Source organism: Silene latifolia, chromosome 8 (assembly GCF_048544455.1).
Source record: "Silene latifolia isolate original U9 population chromosome 8, ASM4854445v1, whole genome shotgun sequence".
NCBI classification, from domain to species: domain Eukaryota; kingdom Viridiplantae; phylum Streptophyta; class Magnoliopsida; order Caryophyllales; family Caryophyllaceae; genus Silene; species Silene latifolia.
This window is the reverse complement of record NC_133533.1, coordinates 32,390,266-32,403,393: the sequence shown is the minus strand read 5'-3', so window position 1 is coordinate 32,403,393 and position 13,128 is coordinate 32,390,266. Positions and strand designations below refer to the sequence as shown.

Sequence of the window (13,128 nt, the reverse complement as noted above, 5' to 3'; positions counted from 1 at the left end):
CCATGCCCATATTTACTTACTTTACATTACTCAACACAAAATCATATCACTCATATCTTCTCACAAAACATGCTCCATGCCTTATTAAGCCTTACCAATCCTTCTTTGCTTTTTCCACTATCCATCACAACCACACATAACTCATGTCCTCCCACCGAATTCATACTCACCACAGGTGCCACTCACTACACCATAAGATTGGGTAACTTACGCATCAAGACCAACATACATGTAAAACAATGCATAAAGAAGCAAAATAACACCTTGGAATTAAACATAATATGCAACAAAGTCAAAAGATAAGCATATGACCCAAAACAGGGGTCACTAGATCGAGTACATGCCACTCGATCGAGTAAATGACTTACTCGATCGAGTAGGTGAAAGTCAGAGACACGTATAACAAATTACCAGGGCTACTCGATCGAGTAAGGGGTACTCGATCGAGTACCAAGGTGCACTCGATCAACTACCCTACGCATTTCTCAGCACTGTCCAGTTTTCGTAAAACGGTCGTAACTCACTCGTTTCTTGGTCGTTTTGGGCGTGTGACCTATCGTTAGAATCGTAAAAGAACAAGCTATCACCTTCAATTGGAATCACATTAAAATCTTTCATGCATCTCAAGTTATAACAGTTTAAAGACAACCTTTCTATAATCGAAAACGCAACTACTTGATTTTATTTCCAAACAACTTAAACGACAACAAGGTAAACAAAAACAACTCGATGCTCATAAAACCAGTATCCCTAACCACATGTTACTATCTTCAAAAACCAAGCAACAACATCCATTATGCACATGCATCATTCAATTTACCAATCATTTATTACCTACATGTTTTTATTCTATAACTTTACGTAAACAAAATCACAAATATATTACATCAAGTCTCCTATTCACGTGTTACTAGCATAACAACATTATAAAATCTGTTCCATCATACAACATGTTTTATCAAAAATCATATTATCATGCAATAATTATCATCTTTTTCCACCAATTATTCATGCTCTTACTCAAACTTTCAGCTATATAAACTCGTACAACACTACCAACAACATATATGTATACATAACTCTATGTATAACTCAAATCAAACAAATTTTCTTTGCGTATTTCTATAATGCCATATCGTAAAACAACTATCATGCTTTCAATCAATAATGTATAACATCACCTCATTATCATCTTTCTCTACACATTCCCCATTCTCCACATACATACATCCACCAATTTATACCACACTTTTCTACAAAGATACACAATTCACAAGATAAACACATAGTGATCCCGACTCATATCCCATGGTGACCGGTTTAAAATTGTAGGGCGAGTTCGCGACTTCAGGACATCGCCCAAGTCTTTGCATTAGCTCCAACAACTTCTACCCCGGGTTCATTTTAATTAGACTCCCTAGGTTCATTAGATTCATTGATTACAAGTTTCAGGATCGTCGCTCTGATACCACTTTGTAACACCCCCATACTCCAAGTGCCTTACCAGGACCACTTAAGGCATGAAAGTGCTACCATCTCGGTTACCCGAGGCAATGATAATCAAATGACAATGGAGAAACATAATTTAAATAATAGTATAGTTTAAAGTGATTACATGATCGAAACCAAAACTGTTAAACTGAAATACAAGATTCTCAGACGGTCTACTGTTAAAACTATCAAAGTTATAAAACATCGTCTGACACAGCGGAAGACTTCTAACTGCCACATGATTACTCATCCCAGCTATCCCATACGCGTCATATCATACCTGCTCAATAACTGCTCACCACCCCCGAATGGATCACCACAGTTTTTAAAACATTTAAACAGGGTCAGTACTAATTACACAAAAGCAATGCCACAATGAAAAAAGAACACAAACAGTTCAAACAGCTCAACACAATCCCAGTCTCCATCTCCCATCTGCACACAACTGACTACGTACTAAAGTGTGTAGCCCTGCCAGAGTACCCATCGCAACAGGTTACTCCTCGCCGCCAGTGGGGGACCGCAACCGTTCCCACCTAAGCCCCGCTCATCTCCATCGAGCGATAAACCAATGTTCATTAATGTGCACATCACTCCTGTGGAGGGTTCCACAGAAGGCGAATCAAGGGCGTGAAGCCACTCCCACAAGTGATTCCACTCAGCCAGGGGCGCACCCCGAAGATCACAGACAGTTAAACAGTAATCACAACACAACCTCAACAACCTTGTGAAACATTCAACAACACAATATCACAACCGTCTGAAACAATCAACAATTACTATCTACAGCACAATCACCACACACATCATATAACTAATACTGAGTAGGGAAGCCCTACCTGAAATAAGCCATCACCAAGATCATCACAATCAGCTAATCATAATCATTCTTCAACGAAATCACCTCCTATAGACACACAATCATACAATCACAATCTACAACAACAATACTCCCCAAAACCCCCAAATTACCCAATTAGGGTTTTATAGAAACTAAACGAAACACTACATAAATTATACAAGGAACTTACCCCTGACACAACGATCACAACGGTGTAAAGAATAAGATGATCAGACTAACCAAGCCTTGGGATTTGCCACTAATGCGATGAATGGCAAGAACGTAACTTTCAATCTTCTCTAGCAAGGTTTTAGGATGATAAAAGTGTTTAAGAAAAGTGACGGAACCTTTTTATATTAATCCCGCATTAGTAACAAAACCCGTCAAAACAAACCCGTAAAACACACTTACTCAATCTAGTAACTAACGTACTCGATCGAGTTCCCCTTACTCGATCGAGTGCCAAGGCTACTCGATCGAGTACCCTACAGGCAGAATAAGGTTTTGTAAATCAAAACATGCTTACTCGACAGAGTAAGCCCCACTCGATAGAGTACCTAGAGACTCATAAAACCGTAGTATTACACGAGCATGTCGGGAATGTCATTCTCTGCAGGAGGAAGTCTGGTTTCTACAGCAACACTTCAGCCTTCAATAGCATTGAGGCGAGCACAGGCTTTGTCTTGGCTTGTGTAACACCCCCATACTCCAAGTGCCTTACCAGGACCACTTAAGTTATGAGAACGTCACCATCTCGGTTACCCGAGGCAATGATAACCAAATGACAATAACGAAACGTACTTTATTAAATAAATTTAAGTGATTACATAACAAAACCAACTGTAAAGTAAAACTACAACTATTCTCAAACTATAAACCAACTGAATGAAACTGTCTTAACAAATTTAGCGGAAGACTAAAGATTCTGATATGTGATGACTCCATCCCCAGCTAGATCCCTCGCGTATCCAAGATATACCTGTCAAACAACTGCTCACCACCCCCGAATGGATCACCACAGTTTTTAAAACATTTAAACGGGGTCAGTACTAATTACACGATACAAACCAACATGAAACAAATACCAAGCAGCTCAATCAACACATCAATCCCCAGTCTCCATCATCAATCTCCACACAACTGACTACACACTAAAGTGTGTAGCCCTGCCAGAGTACCCATCGCAACAGATACTCCACACCGCTAGTGGGGGACCGCAGTCGTTCCCACCTATACCCCGCTCATCTCATCCGAGCGATAAACCCATGTTTCTTAATGTGCACATCCCTTATGTGGCGGGTTCCACAGAAGGCGAATCAAAGGCGTGAAGCCACTCCCTCAAGTGACTCCACTCAGCCAGGGACGCACCCCGAAGATCACAGACAATTAAACAGTAATCACAACACAACCTCAACAACCGTCTGAAACATTCAACAATACAATATCACAACCGTCTGAAACAATCAACAATACAATATCACAACCGTCTGAAACAACCAACAATTACTATCTACAACACAATCACCACACACATCATGTAACTAATACTGAGTAGGGAAACCCTACCTGGAAAAGCAATCACCACAGACGGTCTAGCAGCTAATCAAAATCGTTCTTCAATACAATCACCTCCTATCAAACACACAATCATACAATCAACATCTTATAAACACAATACTCCCAAAACCCCCAAATTACCCAATTAGGGTTTCAACTAAAATCAATGAAACAACATAAAAATTGTACAAGGATCTTACCCTCGACACGACGAACTCAATGGGATAAAGAACGTGACGATCCGACAACAATAGCCCTTGGGAGTTTATGGTAACGCGATGACGTAGACAACGTAACTTCTTTTTTCTTTTGAAAGGTTTTTATAAAAAGTATAAATGATGAAGAAAGTGACGGAAAGCTTAATATATCTATCACGCGTTACTAACAAAACCCGACTAAGACAACCCGTAAAGTAACTTACTCGATCGAGTAAGTAACTTACTCGATCGAGTGCCCCGTACTCGATCGAGTGCCATACATACTCGATCGAGTACCCATCAGACAGACTACTGTTTTGTATAAAAACATACTTACTCGACAGAGTAAGCCCCACTCGATAGAGTACCAAAAGACTCGTAAAACTGTAGTATTACAGCTTGTTTGGAGACGAATGAGTGTGGCTAGGATTTGATCATTACCATTCACGGGTTGTTTGGATCGACCATTAACGCTTCCTTGACTAGTTCCCACCATTTTGGAACTGGGGATAAGAGATCGACGATGAATCAAAACACGATCGACCATTTTTGCACACTTACTCAAGAAAAGACTCGACTCGTGGAGTGGGCGTGTGCCACTGTGTCAAGTGAGGTTTGAAAATGACAAAATTTGAAATGTTGTCCTAGACAACTGCAGTGTAGTTGTAGGAATGCTGACTCGAAGTGGAGTTTGAAATGGGTTTGAGGCCCGAATTTTGACTCGACATTTGGACAGCGTTTCGACTTATTTTGTGCTATTTTAGGCCACCTCGAAAATTATTATATTTTGAAAGGATTTATTTTACAAAATTTTGTCATCGTTTTATTTATAAATGGTGATCACGTATATACATACATACATGCATTATAACGGTATGCTGAGTGCATTTAAAGGGTTTTAGCTTAAAAGGTGGGTTGCCATACCAAGCAATCAAACCCTGTTCTGTGGAGAGGTCCGTGCCAAACATGAGTAAGGTCGGTTCCTAGTCCATTTCCTCGAGTAGTGAAAGCTCTTCATACAAACATGAGTAAGCATCATGGTATGGTTGACGTCAATCAATATCCATCTTTAGGCCCAGATAGGAATTTGGACCGTTCAGACGGGACGATTGGTCGAATGGGTTAGGTTGGGCCTAGGAAGGCCGAATAAAAGGACCTAAGAAGGTCGAGTAATGAAAACCGACAACTGTCTCGTATAAGCTATTCCCTAACCTTGTTCAAGTTTCACCCTGGGTAACACGTAAGTGTATAATCCCCAGCGGAGTCGCCATACTGTGGACATGGGCCACGCCGTGGCGCGCACGGAGGAGCTTGAAATAAGCGTGCATTTATCGAGTCGCCACCAATTTTTATGGGAAATTGTAAATGTTCGAATACCTCGTGCCATATCAAGACACAAAGTAGTGACATGAATACTAAGAACTCATTACCTTTAGCATTCTATGTCTAAAATGACTCTCGTGGATGCCAATGAACACGGATGTTCACAGAGATCTGGACTAAGGGGTGAGGGTACGTAGTAGGAGGTCCTTTTACTGAACACCTAATCCCGCCCGCCTCCATATCGGCCTCTACTAATGATTAGGGAAGTTATTTATATTTGATATGTCATCGATTATATGCATGCAATGCAACATCCAATAGATTAATCCTAGCATGTGAATTAAGCTATGTCGGTAAACACGTACTTTAGCACTCAATTAAGGTCAAAATTGGAAGTTAGAATTGATTACATGTGAAAGTCAAGAAAATAAATCATACAAAAGCGATAAATAAACCGTAAATAAATTATGATAATTAAAATTACAATGATTACAATGGTTATGTAATTTACGTTAAAAATACACTTGAAACGGATTTCGAAGATGAAAATAGAGAAAAAATAAAAGGGTTTGAAATTAAAGTAATAAAATAGGTCATATTACCGGCGATTTTACGATTATTCGTTAATTAAACACGTAATTAGAAACTATGTCAAAGCGAGAACTGAGTTCAGGGACAGCAATCATCTCAGAACAGGCGCAACATCTGCTACGTCCCTTGGAAGAGGCGCAGCTCCTCCTGCGTCTGTTCTTGGGTTGAGTTCTGTTTGTGAAGTCAGAACCGTAGTCCGTTAATGTTCTTTGGTAAGTTTAAGATCGATTATCAATTGGGAACTCGAATAAAAGTGATTTAGAAGGCTATGTACATCTGTAACCGTCAAAAAAGCCATAAAAACAGATTAAAGCGAATTAAAATGAGTTAGATTCGCTATGTTTATTTACGATGTTGGAAATACAAAAGGAACGAACTTGAACTCGAAAAGAAGTTGATAAACTGAAATCAAATAAAGAAGACTATGTACCAAAGACAAATTCCAGAAATTTGATATGGACAAATCGAGTTTCTAAAATCCGGGTTTGATTTAGTGACGAAAACCCGCAAATATCAAATTATAAGGGATTTAAGTTTAAATAAAGCGTCGTGATTAAAAGAGAATTATTAAAAGATGTTTATGTACTGAAAGACGAAAGGAAATAAGAAAATAAGACGGAAAAAAGCAAAACAATGGAAAGCCGAGGAAGCAGAAGAAGAGCGAGAGCGACAGCGGCCTACGGAAGAGCGCAGCAGAGATCGCGACCCTTCAAGAGGCGCACTGCATCGCATTTCTTCTCAACTCCCGGTGTCATTTTGTTGCGTAAAAATAGTTTTATAAAAAGGTTTTTAAGTCGGTTTTAAATATACTTTTGATGTAAATCTTACATTAATTGGTACAAAAATAAAAACATAAATTAAAGATGTGATTTCCCCAGCCAAAGAGGGCTTGGGAAGAGGCGCAGCAGCTACTGCGGTCCTTCCAAGAGGCGCAGCACCTGCTGCGTCATTTCCCTAGAGGTTTTCTCCTCCGGAAGATAGATTTCCGCGTTTCTGTTATTGAATTGCGGTAGACCTATACTTCCTTATTCCGTAAAATATGATATAATGAAGACATTTTACCAAAAGATATAAAATTTTACTTGAGGAATAAATATCTGTAATATTCTAAAACATTCCGACTCGGCATTTTAAACGGTTTCTAAGAAAATAAAGCGGTTTTTGACTCGGACTCCAAATGAACTCTAATTACTCTCAAAACGACCGTATCGGTACGTAGATGACGACCCAGGGGTAGACTCGAGTGTTTGAGCTATCACCTGACGATAAACTTACGGACTATCATAAATTGTTCCGCGTACCAAACATGTGGCCCAATCATCACTGGGTGGTTGGCGGGAGGTGTAGAAACGAGGTATCTACAACATGTTGTAGTATAATAGGAAGGTTGAGTGTGGGTGTAGAATAAAGGATGGATTGCGTTGTGGTCGATTTTATTGCAAGTAATGATTGTGCTTGTAATAGTATGATGTTTATGAGTGTAAGTAAACTTCGATAATGTTGATGGATTGGGTGATGATGTTTATGTGCATGAGTAAACTTCGAGGACGAAGTTCGTTTTAAAGGTGGTAGAATGTAACATTCCGTTTTGGTGGTTGATCTTATTTGGTGGATTGTCTTGGTATTGAGTTTGCTAGTAAACATTGTGGAAGTAAGCATGGTGGGTGGAGTTAGTGCCAGGTGTTCATGTTTTATAGGTTGGGTTTGAACTTCGGAGACGAAGTTCATTTTTAAGGAGGGAAATCTGTAATACTACAGTTTTTCTAAATCTGTTACTCAGCCTAATATGGCTTACTCAGCCGAGTAAGTGCGTCGTGTATTTCTGGTCAGGCTACTGTCCAGGGATAGTTGGTCGAGTATGGGAATACTCGACCGAGTAGGGGATACTCGGCCGAGTATACTCTATACTCGACCGAGTATCCGGTATGACAGTGTTTATTTCTGCGGTTTAATTTAGAGAGGATTAGAGTTATATAAATGAGATTTACAGTTTCTTAATCACTTTTACCAAAACCTAAACTTTCAACGGAACTCTAATCATCTCCAAATCTTTCTCAAGTTTGTGGATCTCTCGTGAGTCTTGTTCATCCTTCTTTCGCATTGATTATATCGAAGGAGATTTCATAGAAGAGTCATTTTAGCTTGATTGATTGTCTCGTTTCAGATTGTGCTAAGGTAGGGTTTCCTACTCAGTTTGCTGTATAATTGATTTAATGCATTGTTGTGATTAATTGATTTCATCGATATTGTGATTGATTGTTGTTGGTGTATTGGAGTTTGGGTGTTGGAGTTGAGATGGTTGATGATGTTCGCAAGGTGCGTCCTCGGCTGAGTGGGGTCACTTGCGGAAGTGGCTTCACGCCCATGATTCGCCCTCTGTGGAACCCGCCATAAGAGGGGATGTGCACATTAATGAACAAGGTTATCGCTCGTTGATGAGCAGGGGCTTAGGTGGGCAAGGCTGCAGTCCCCCACTAGTAGGGCTGCACACTTTATTGTGTAGTTAGTTACGAGATATGATTGGGAGTTGGAGATAGATTGTGGAACAGCTGTTTATCTTTACCGTACTTTTCCTTATTTTAATTATGCAGTGAATTAACCCCGTTGTTGTTGTTGTTGTTGTTGTTGTTGTTGTTTTGTAAACCTGTGGTGATCCATTCGGGGATGGTGAGCAGATTGTGACAGATGATGGTTGTCTTTAGCTACGGGGGCGAGATGGGATGTCATCACTTCGAGTCTTGCTTCCGCTGTTACGAGTTTGCCTGTTTTGATTTTAGTTGTATTTATATCTTTATACTTTTTTTTTGAGTTGGTTTGAGATAATGTAATCGTTAACATCTTTATACTTTAATAAATGTTGTGGAATGGTTACTTTTGATATACTAACCTCGGGAAACCGAGATGATAATAGTCTCTCATGCTAGGGTGGTCCTGGTAAGGCACCTTGGTATGTGGGGGTATTACAACAAGGATCTATAAAGCCTTGGTCTAGGGTCGTAGCATTCCCAATTTAAGGGTTAACAAATCCTTCAAATTCGTCATCCCATAGACCACTTCATTCCCTTGCTTCTTTCCCTATGTTGAGAGGATCATGAGTTGGGAAGAACAACTCTTCTTCCTCGTTGTCATGGCCAATTAGGCCTCCATTGATACTTGTCATGGGTGAGCTTTGCAAGCTCTCATTCTTATTGTGAAAAATTCCATGCTCTCCGAATAGAGCCATTTCAACATTATCCACTTCTTTCTTCCAATTGGGCGGCGTGTCTTTGCCCTTCTCTTTAAGATTTCCATCTTTCATTTGTCCTTTGAATGGAGATTCCACTTTCTTCTTATCACCTTTCTGGCTATAGTGATCAACCATAAAGCATGTGTGGACATGGCCCACCTGCAAGCCAACTTCGATCTGTGGACATACAACGGTCTTTTTTGAAAGCCACGCTCGGCGGCGTAAAAATGCTTTCGACCGGATCGTTTTAGATCGGTCGGTTTCGCCTCGGTAAGGGTCTCGAAACGATTAGAGATGTTCGGAGTCGCCACCAAGAATTTTTGGGATGCCTGGAACCCGTTCGAATTCCACTTTATACCTCGGTCAAATCGAAGCACAAAGCAGCGTTTGACATAGGTACTAAAGATAAGGAAATCGTCCCTCTTTAGCATCCTATCTCTAGAATGACTCTCGTACGCCCTGGATAAGGTCTTCCACTATCCAAAGTTTCTGAGTAAGAGGTGAAGGTACGTATTGGGAAGCCCTTTAATCAGACACCCAATCCCGCCCGCGTTTAGCGGCCTCTACTGATCGATCTTGGTTGGTTGAATGCAAAAGTTGATAAAACGGTTTAAATGCATGAATGCGCATCCAATGATTTAAACCTAACATGTGAGAGCTTTCTGAGTCGGTTTATTTAATCCAAGTATCAAGTATAAGATGTCGAGTTGGATTAATGATTGATTTGCATGCAGACGGAAATTAAACATCCATTTACCGTATTAGGTTTAGGGTGCATAACATGATCCATTTGTCTTAGTAAGGCATTTTGCAAACATGATTTTTGAATAATCAAATAGTCATCTGATCCACTAGTAGAAAAAACCCCTATCGCGTCGGTGCTATTGTGGCGGTTCTGTTAGAAACGATGCGAAAAGTAGTTAAAAAATTATTCATGGTGGTTTTAATTAAGAACCGACGTGATAAAAGAAATAATTTGTGGCGGTTTTATTTAAAAACCGCCGCTATAAGGTTTTATGGCGGTTTAAGTCACAACCGACGTGAATGTGGTGTGGCTGTTTTTAATTAAAAACCGCCACTGTAAGATTTTTGTGGCGGTTTTATTTAAAACCGACGTTAAAAGTGTTGTATTACTTGTGGCGGTTTATTAACGCTACTCCTTATTTGATAAAAATCGAGGTTAGCATATCATATCTCCCTCTTAGTTACTCCTATAATAATTAGAACCCCTCCAACCCCAAAACTCTTCTTGGTCAATGAAACACCACCACCACCATCGCTACGAACGCCGCCACCACCACCATCACAGGCGTCGCCGCTCCGCTTTCTCCCTCCTTGCTCTTTCCTTTCTCCCCCAGTCGTTCATTCGTCTTCCCTTTCTCCCTCCTTACGACGCTACCATTGTTCGCAACCGCCGCCGCTATCCTCTGTACGACGCCACCGTTGTCCGCTACCATTTCTTCTTTCCTGGTAAGTTTACAAACCCAATATAGTTTTGAATTCTCATTTTTGCCCAATTTGCTAAACCCCAAGTCATCTTAAAGACGATGAATGCCCAAACCTCGGCTCTCTAATAATATTTACTCCAATTCTTATCATTTTAATTTAAAGGGTTTATGAAAAATTGTTAATTATTTACATCGATTGTTGATTGGTGTGAGTCGACCAACACCTTTCTCGTCTGATATTTATCCGATGTTCTTTACAAGCGATCTATCTCTATTGCTGCAACGAACGCAACTTATTTCACCATTGTTGCCTGACGTATAACTCACATGCAATTTGCACTGGTAATATGTATGAGCTTTTTACTGGATGTATGTGTGCAAAGTGCACGGGCATTGTTGAAATGAATTGTGTTAGGAATTAGGGCAACAATTTCATCAACTCACATGCAATTTGCACTGGTATTATACATTTTACAACACTTCCCAAATTGTATTATCTTCTAGATCATTATAGCTTATATTCTTGTTTTTTCAATTTCTATTTGCTGTCAGTGATCTCCCAGAGATCGGATGTTCTAACTAAGTTGCTTTGAACTGTGAAAGTGTCGGAGTAACATGGTCTTTTTGACTGGAGTTTGTGTTCTGGCTGAAATTGAATTACTCTTTTTCCTTCCGTTTTAATATATAATTCTACCAAGTGAGCATTGTTCGATTAATTGCTCTAATTTGTCCTCTTTTTTTTTCCAAACTGTTGAGTTCGTTGCTGTTCTAGTTCTACTGAAAGCTGGAAACCAAGCTGCAGACAAGGAATTCATTTTTCATTTTATTCTGACATGAAATATATGTGGTATGTACTGCTATAGTTCAAACTTTTGAGCTTTTTATCTTATTTTTGCTTTATATATATTTATATAGGTATCCTTTTTTTCATTGTTTGATTTTTAGTAACGCTAGACGTTGATTTAATAATGCGTAGTTTGATTTTCTTACTATAGGTTTTGTTTATTGTATCATTGCAGATTTAAGAGTAAGAGTGTCGATTGACGAGATAAAGAATGTAAAAGAGGTGTAGGCTATCAAATGTATATGTAAATGTTGATTAGTCTATTAAATAAGATGTGTATGTGATTATTTATACACTTCGATGTAAAATTTTTGAACATGTTCATTATTGTTCTGCCGGACGATATGAAAGTTTTTGGGTAGTTGGTTGCATTATTGTGTATGTATTCTTTGTTCATTTCGATATTGGATTGTCAAATTTTATGGGATGTTGCTACAGAAATTTAGGTAGCAATTTGTTTTTTTTAAAAAAATACCTATCTATGACGACGGTTCTAAGTTAGAAACGCCACGAGCTATAGCAACGGTTCTTAATTAAGTAAAACCGCCACTATAGATAATCAATGGTGGCGGTTTTTAAGTTAAAAACCGCCACTATAGATAATTAAAGTGATCATTGAAATAACTATGGTAGCGGTTTTCTTACAATAACCGCCACTATAGATGAGTTACAGTGGCGGTTATTGTCTAAAAACCGTCGTATTATATAAGTCTATAATGGCGGTTTTGTATAACAACCGCCATCATAGGAGAGCTATAACGGCGGTTGTACAACAATCTACAACCGCCGTAAAGTTTATACGACGCCGCGATAAACGACGCACCCTAAATCTCTAAAAACCGCCACAAAAGGTCATTTATAACCGCCACCGTAGGGGATTTTTCTACTAGTGATCCGTCCTATATCCGGGTTAACCGGAGTCGGGATCGTCCTAGACTAATGCTGGAAGGGATCAGGCCCTATATCAGACAGCTACATGAGGCGCGAGCCAGCTGGCGATACAAAGGGCTTCCCTCTGGTTTTGAAAATGAGAAATGGAGAGCCTGTTTAGGCGCGGGTTAGCCCACGGTTTATGTGCCGTGTTCTGACCTTTTAGAAAACGTTATAAAACGTGTTGAAAATGGGTATTCGAACCCGGTTTGATTTGAAGGGGTCGTTTAGACCGCATTTGTTGATTTGAAGAACTAGACTCGAATAATCATCATTATTTGATAATATTCGGTGTCGGGTTCGATTTGACAAACTTGACATGAATAGTTTTGAAAATGATGATGGACTAATTGTTTTAAGTCCATATGAATGTAATTAGTCGGTACTCATCATCGTACCCGGGTTAAAATCCGGCATGGTATGTAGAACCAAGGATGACTTTGTGTTGGTGACTAATATGTCGGTTTGAAAATGTAAAGAAATGAAATAAAAGGCTTTAAAATACCTTCTAAATGTCATTAACCAAATATTATCACCGAAACACGGATTTAACCGTCATGGTATGAGGAACCAAGGGTGAAAAATGTTTTATGGTTAAAACATGTGAAATAAAATGAAAAGGGTTCGAAAATACTTGAAATGGTGAAAATCGATTACAAATATGAAAAATGGGTTAAGGG

The 13,128-nt window shown here is 39.4% G+C and overlaps 1 long non-coding RNA gene across 1 annotated transcript; it reads left to right on the top strand.

Moving 5' to 3' along the window:
* The first annotated feature begins 11,033 nt into the window (after positions 1-11,033).
* Positions 11,034-11,892, top strand: LOC141594279 (uncharacterized). The gene is made up of 2 exons (XR_012522094.1): positions 11,034-11,521; positions 11,694-11,892. It is a non-coding gene; the product is annotated as an uncharacterized LOC141594279 (long non-coding RNA).
* The last annotated feature ends 1,236 nt before the right edge of the window (positions 11,893-13,128 follow it).